The sequence below is a fragment of the Ahaetulla prasina genome, chromosome 6 (genome assembly GCF_028640845.1).
Source record: "Ahaetulla prasina isolate Xishuangbanna chromosome 6, ASM2864084v1, whole genome shotgun sequence".
In the NCBI taxonomy this organism is placed as follows: domain Eukaryota; kingdom Metazoa; phylum Chordata; class Lepidosauria; order Squamata; family Colubridae; genus Ahaetulla; species Ahaetulla prasina.
Genome location: NC_080544.1, coordinates 32,320,060 through 32,327,883, shown reverse-complemented (window position 1 = coordinate 32,327,883; position 7,824 = coordinate 32,320,060). Strand labels below are relative to the sequence as shown.

Genomic DNA, 7,824 nt, shown 5'->3' with positions numbered 1-7,824 from the left:
TTATTATGGAAAATAAAAACTTTAAAAAAAGACTTCCGGGAAGTCGGGGGGGGAGGGGGGTTGTGAAGGGAGGGGGGAGGGGAGGGGGGGGGAAAGGGGGAAAAATTTTCTATAAAACTTTTTGAATTAAAAAAAAAAAAGAAAAAAGAAAGAAATCCGGCTGGATATATCCAGCTCATGCGAACCAGTAGCCCCAGTGATTTGGCTCCACCCACCCGCTGGGACATCATTGTGTCCCATTTTTGGTCCTCTGTGCATGCGCAGAAGAGGCGCACACACTCACATTTCCAAACCGGTAGTGAAAATAAATGCATTTCACCCCTGTACTATGGTTCATTTTTCAACATACTTTATGCTACTTGTGTTTCTTTATTGCCTATTGAGGTGAAGGAACAAAAGTCTTTTCATGAGACTTAATGTAACATCAGAAGAAATCTGCTGAAAGCTGTAACATTGGTTGCATATGTGGACAATTCTGAAAAGAGGACTCCACACCTTTTTAAGAAGATGCAGTGTGTTGTGGTCCACCAGCAGCCTGGCAACAGAGTCGGACAGCGATGAGGCTGAGGAAGAGCGCGGGCCAGTCCTGGAGGCTGGGGAAGGCCCGGATGAGGGCTCTGCATTAGAGGCTGAGGTGGGGTCAGGGCCATTGGGGAGTGAGGTGCAGACTCCAGAGCCTCCAGAGACTGACAGTAGTGAGGCAGAGGAACAAGAGGAGCCTGTTCCTAATGCACACATGAGAAGAACTGCCAGAAGGGAAGAGCAGCTCTAACAAAAAGGATGACTCGGGAGTAGGGCCAAGAAATAATTAGCCCCTCCCATAAGGCTTAAAAGACCAACAATGGTTTTTTGGGCTCTTTGCCGGAAAACAACGTAGATAGCTTCATCTTGTTGCATTTATTTTGTATCGGTGTCTTCTGAACTTTTGCCAAAAAAGGCCTTTGGCAGTTTGCCTAATTGGACCAAGGTTTGTGATAGGACTGAGAAATTTGTATTGGGAGGAATATGTTTTAATTTAGTTGAACTATGCTGGGAATGAAGTAATTCTCAGCTGTTCGAATAAAGTTTGTTTTTTTCACTGACTGAGTTTCCTACTACCTACTGGGGCCTGGGTCACAACAGGTTCTCTATCTAGCGACAGAAACTGGTCTCATTTCATCCCCTTGTACTTTTTTCAAGTCAGCTTCTCTCTTATCACTGGTAGGAATTCAGTGATCCTTGGGCTTATATACCCAAAATATACTAAAACAGAGATAGGGCAGCTCACTAATGAGCATTTTTGTATTCTCTAGTTCAGGGGTGTCAAACTTGCGGCCCGTGGACCGGATGCGTCATGCACTGGCCCCGCCCCTGCCTGGTTTAGCGAAGGAGAAAAGAGTCCCAATATGTCATGTGACACCACCGTGATGATGTAAGTTTGACACCCCTGCTCTGGTTGAGGAGTTGGAAGGAAGATCTGATGATCTCATCATTATGAGGTCCATGGCAAATCCCGGTCTTCGTGTTTAAAGGCAGAAAGGTCAGCAGGATCTAAAACATCATCTTCATATATTTACCCTCCTTAAAAAACCCTTTATATTCCTCTCCCTCTCGAAAGAAGGATTAGTATAGCAATCTCTATGTAAAACCAAGGTAGCACTGAGATGTGGGTTAGAGCAGGGGTCACCAACCTTTCGGACCTTAGGGACCGCTAAATTCATAATTTCAAATCTCGGGGACCACTAGTATGATCTGCCTAATGACCCTGCTGGGTGGGCGTGGCTAGATGGTCATGTGACTGGGTGGGCACCGTGATAGTAAACTCGATGTCACTCATGAGGGGTGCCTTGCCGCCCTCTGTTTGCCCCTCCCTTCCCAGCCCCTCCTTGCCTGTCTGCCAGGCTCCTTAGTGCCCCAACAGGAAGCAGTTGTTGCGAGTTTAGCATTCACCATGAGAAAGAGTTGGCAAAACATCTGGCTCAGTTCAAATTGCATCTGACCAAGAAGGAGGCTCAGCAGAAGTACCTCACTGAGGAGTAGGAGCATAGGCTTTCCAAGCAGAGGGAAGACCTGCAGGAGTGCAAGGCCAGGTATCGGCACCTGGAGGCTCAGTGGGCTGAGATGGTCAGCCAGTTCCAGGCCATGAGGCAGTCCCACTGGAACAAGGCCCCCCGGCTCTTCGTCACCAGTGGCACTTTCCTCCAGCCTTCGCCCAAAGCCCCACACCAGAAGGCTGAAGCAGCTCCTGAGTTAGAATTTCTGCCCCCCTCCAACCCACACGAAAAGACCCTGAAGAGGGAGACACTCTACAGCAACACAAACGTTCATTGCACGTATCTGTCCCAGGGGCCGTAGTTTGAAGACCCCTGATTTAGTGCAATATTAAAAATGCAAATAATTTTTCTGTGGACCACCCATTTTTCTCATGGACCACCAGTGGTCCATGGACCACCAGTTGGTGACCACTGGGTTAGAGCAAGGGCCACAATCCGGGGGTCATTAGAATTTTCCATTCCCATGTAGACTACCTACGAACATTTGGGCTGCCTAATTAAAAGGAAGAGAAGGACATGTATTCTCATAGGTGCCACTTGCCTTCCTATGCAGGAAAACCAGCTGCACAAGAAAAAAACATATTTTGGTACCACGTCAATTATCTGTACATTAAAATATCTTACTGAAGTTTTTGACATTCCTTTCAGATATAGGCAAGAGAATGTAGGAGGAGCAGGTCTTTATAATAATTACCTTTCTAAAAAAAAAATAGGTGTATTTTTAATTGCTACAGATCAAGTCACAGATTGGGAAGAAACCAAAGTCTGGCTGAACATGATGTTTTGTGTTCTACAACATGATATGCAGTGTTTGGTTTCTCAAAATACACAAAGCTTCAAAATACCCATCATCATCACTATTTTCGTCGGCGTCATCATCATCACCACCCAAATTTGTATACCACAGACTCCTGAGTCTACAAACACATAGATTGCTATAAAATATCATTGCTAAACAACAACAATCATAGTAAGAAATTAATTCGTTTCCTTCGTTAATGTGCCTTTCTATAAACATGTTTTTCCTCCTTAATCTTTCCTTCAAGGTTGTTAAAGTCCTGTGCTTATAATGCTTCTATTGTCTGCTTTGGCTTTGCATGATCATTCTTGTATAGCTGCTTGGTTTCATTGCTTTTCAATATAATTTCCTTTATTAGGGAGTCATTATCAACTCTAAAAACTACTTTTATGGTAACAATTATAGTAACAAAATCTTATACAGCGGTACCGCAGTACTCATCGTTAATTGGTTCCAGGAGGCTCAATGATGAGTACCAAACAATTTTTTCCCATAAGGAATAACGTAGTCACAAGGCAGTTGACAATGACAAGTTCTAGTGTGGGGGTTAAATACCAAACAAACGAGCGCTGGGACATTTTCACATCAAAATGAGTTGAGTATCAAATTGGTTGAGTTTCAAAGCAGATGAGTACCAAGGTATCACTAAGTCTGAATGTGCTTCCCCTTTCCACACTTTACCTTCATATGAATTAGGGAGGACCTTCTCTGAGAGGGACGCGGTGGCTCAGCGGCTAAGATGCTGAGCTTGTCGATCGAAAGGTCGGCAGTTCAGCGGTTTGATTCCCTAGTGCCGCATAACGGGGTGAATTCTCTTTACTTGTACCAGCTTCTGACAACCTAACAGTTCGAAAGCACGTAAAAAATGCAAGTAGAAAAATAGGGACCACCTTTGGTGGGAAGGTAACAGCGTTCCATGCACCTTTGGCATTTAGTCATGCCAGCTACATGACCATGGAGACATCTTCGGACAGCGCTGGCTCTTCGGCTATGAAACAGAGATGAACACCGCCCCCTAGAGTTACCTTATCTCTGAGATACTTTCTCATGACATTTTCTTGGCCCAAGTTCAGGTTGCCTTATCTGACCGTTACTGTTCCAGGCCAACATTTCTTATGCCCTCCAACATTATTTAGAACATTTCTTTAGTTGTACCTGGTCCCTTTATTATTTCGATTTCAGGACTGCCTGGTTTCAAAGTGACCTTGGGCAACTTACAGTTGTTGTTTTTAAAGGCATACCAAAAAAGAAAGAAAAAAGACAATTAAGCAGAAGGCAGGACCCCAAAAAACTAAACCAAAAGATTTCAACCACCATCCTAACCAACTAGATCTTCAACAGTTTGTGGCAAATGAAAAAGGCGGGCGGATTAGGAATCTCTTATGATTTTGGAATTTGACTAGCCCTATCTCACCCAAATAGCTTACATATCTGAGGGAAGACTGGAACCTGGGTTTCCATGCTCCTGGTCCGGCATCTTAACCATTACACCACATCAGCTCTCTGATCCATCTATAGATAAGAGTTTTAAAAATATTTATTCATACAATTTATATAGGCACCCATTTCACAGCAATGACTCTTGATGACGAAGAAAAGGTTAAAAGCCAAAAGCAAGAAGACAACATACAGTTTTCAAAATAATACACTAATGTATGCCCACGGTCCACTTGATAAAATTCATTCCACTTCCATTCAATGCTAACATGAACTAAATAGATTAACCATCAGAGCTTGTCCCAAAGGTGCTTTTTCAAGAGGCAACTGGACTTTCTGATTTTTCTTTGAAGATGTTTTGCACATCTTCAGAGAAAACCCAGAAAGTCCAGTTGCCTCTTGAAAAGGCACCTTTGGAACAACCATGACCTGGATGACTGAGAATCTCCATAGACATCAGAGCTTGCTTAACCTCCTGGTCCAACTGTCCAAAGGAGCATCCATACAAAAAAATAAAACAAAAACCAGAAGGGCCAGAGTCATCTGTGTCTCTGGGAAGATGCTGCTCTATAGGGAAGTCGCCGCAGTGGAGAAGGGTCACCTTCCAGTGACTACTGGAATTGTACAGCTGTATATTAACAGAATCTTGAAAGCCCCATGGAGTTTCCATCTGCTCTTTCTTGAACTCAAGAGAACCAAGATGGGGCGATCTTGAATTTCTTTCCCATCTGTCTTCCAATCGAAGTTGACATTTACTTAACTGTACCCGCATTCCTCCTTCAAAGTTATCTCCATATTCCTCTACGAAGGCATAATGATGATGATGATGATGATGATGATGATGATGATGATGACGACAATAATAATAATAACAATAATAATAATAATAATAATAATAATAATAATAATAATAAGAAGAAGAAGAAGAAGAAGAAGAAGACTTTAGGAGAAACCCTTCCATACTTCCACCTCTCACAATACTAGACAACACAGTATCAACAGTAGAAACCTTTAAATTTCTAGGTTCTATCATATCGCAAGATCTAAAATGGACAGCTAACATCAAAAACATCATCAAAAAAGGACAACAAAGAATGTTCTTTCTGCGCCAACTCAGTAAGCTCAAACTGCCCAAGGAGCTGCTGATTCAGTTCTACAGAGGAATTATTGAGTCTGTCATTTGCACCTCTATAACTGTCTGGTTCGGTTCTGCAACCCAACAAGAAAGACACAGACTTCAGAGGATAATTAGAACTGCAGAAAAAATAATTGCTACCAACCTGCCTTCCATTGAGGACCTGTATACTGCACGAATCAAGAAGAGGGCCGTGAAAATATTTACAGATCCCTCACATCCAGGACATAAACTGTTTCAACTCCTACCCTCAAAACGCTATAGAGCACTGCACACCAGAACAACTAGACACAAGAACAGTTTTTTCCCGAAGGCCATCACTCTGCTAAACAAATAATTCCATCAACACTGTCAAACTATTTACTGAATCTGCACTACTATTAATCGTCTCATAGTTCCCATCACCAATCTCTTTCCACTTATGACTGTATGACTATAACTTGTTGCTGGCAATCCTTATGATTTATATTGATATATTGACCATCAATTGTGTTGTAAATGTTGTACCTTGATGAACGTATCTTTTCTTTTATGTACACTGAGAGCATATGCACCAAGACAAATTCCTTGTGTGTCCAATCACACTTGGCCAATAAAAAAATTCTATATTTTTATATTTGTCTATAACTTCTAGATCCCACAAGGTGGCACTGCCTAATAGAAGGGACCTGGAGCATGCCAGACCAGAGATAACAGTCATATAAGAGAAGAGACGACAAAGACAGAAACAGAAACAGACAGAGATAAAGTTTAAAGGAAATTAATTCTATCAATGAAGAGGATGTGGGGGAGATAAAACGATTTAACTCAGCCCTGGGAAAATAGTGTGAGAAAAAGTGTCACTTTGACTTTTGTCTTTTAAAAGAGGTAGTGGAAGCTTTGGATTTTGGCAGGGGAGGAAGGATGGGGGTAGGTAAAAAGTCACTATTAGTTTTTGACTCTCACACGTCAATGTGAATTGTTAGATGTGTTCAGCACTGTAGTGGGATTAATAAATTTTTTTACTGCTGGTTCTGTACATGGCTTGGTGGGCGTGGCTTGGGCATGGCAGGGGAAGGATACCGTAAAATCCCCATTCCCACCCCACTCCAAAGGAAGGTTACTCCAAAATCCCCATTTCCTCCTGATCAGCTGGGACTCGGGAGGCAGAGAATAGATAGGGATGGGGCCAGTCAGAGGTAGTATTTATCGGTCCTCCTAACTACTCAAAATTTCCGCTACCAGTTCTCCAAAACTGGTCAGAACCACCTCTGGTTCAGCAGCAGAATTCCCTATAGATCTCCAGTTGCCTTTTGGGGGAAAAAAAGTACCTTTGGGATGTGTTCAACACCCACAATTCTCCAGGCTAGGGAATTCTGGGAATTGAAGTCTGCATGTCTTAAAATGGTCAAGGTTGAGCTAAACTATGTTTGGTTAAGGAGATGATGATCCCAATAATTGGGAATAAGACCTCCACTCATATGCAATGTGCACAGCATAAATAAATTAGAACACATTAACAGAGAAGCTTAATGCTCTACTATATTTTTCTTCTGCATCTTTTCAATCATACGCGATGAAATTCATCTTTTTTCAAATTTATTTATTTATTTATTTATTTATTAAACTTATATACCGCACCATCTCCCATAGGACTCAGGGCGGTTCACAGGCATATTAAAACAATATAAAACAATATAATAAATAGACTTTTAAAACCCAGATTAAAACTAAATATTATCAAGGCCTGATCACTAAAACAATAAGAACCAATAAAACCCCATTAAAATTTGTTTAAAACATTTTTATTCTTAGGCTAGTCCCGCGCGCTGAAATAATAGAGTCTTCAGTTCACGACTGAAGGTCCGGAGGTCAGGGAGTTGTCGTAATCCAGGAGGAAGCTCATTCCACAGGGCTGGTGCCGCCACAGAGAAGGCCCTCCCCCTGGGGGTCGCCAACCTGCATTGTTTGGTCGACGGCACCCTGAGGAGGGCCACTCTGTGGGAGCGCACAGGTCGTTGGGAGGCAATCGGTGGCAGAAGGCGGTCTCGAAGGTATCCCGGTCCTAAGCCATGGAGCGCTTTAAAGATGGTAACCAAAACCTTGAATTGCACCCGGAAGACTACCGGTAGCCAGTGCAGGCCGCGCAGGATAGGTGTTATATGGGAGCAACGCGGTGCTCCCTCTATCACCCACGCGGCCGCGTTCTGGACTAACTGGAGCCTCCGGGTGCTCTTCAAGGGGAGCCCCATGTAGAGAGCATTGCCATAGTCCAGGCGGGAAGTGACGAGGGCATGAGTGACCGTGCGTAAGGCGTCCCGGTCAAGGAAAGGGCGCAACTGGCGAATCAGATGGACCTGATAAAAAGCTCCCCTGGTGACGGCTGTCAAATGATCCTCTAAGGACAGCCGGTCGTCCAGGAGAACGCCTAAGTTGCGCAC

At 43.3% G+C, this 7,824-nt stretch overlaps 1 protein-coding gene across 1 annotated transcript in view; it reads left to right on the top strand.

Moving 5' to 3' along the window:
• Positions 1–7,824, top strand: part of ASAH2 (N-acylsphingosine amidohydrolase 2) — an 84,333-nt gene that overhangs the window by 18,536 nt on the left and 57,973 nt on the right. The window lies entirely within an intron of this gene.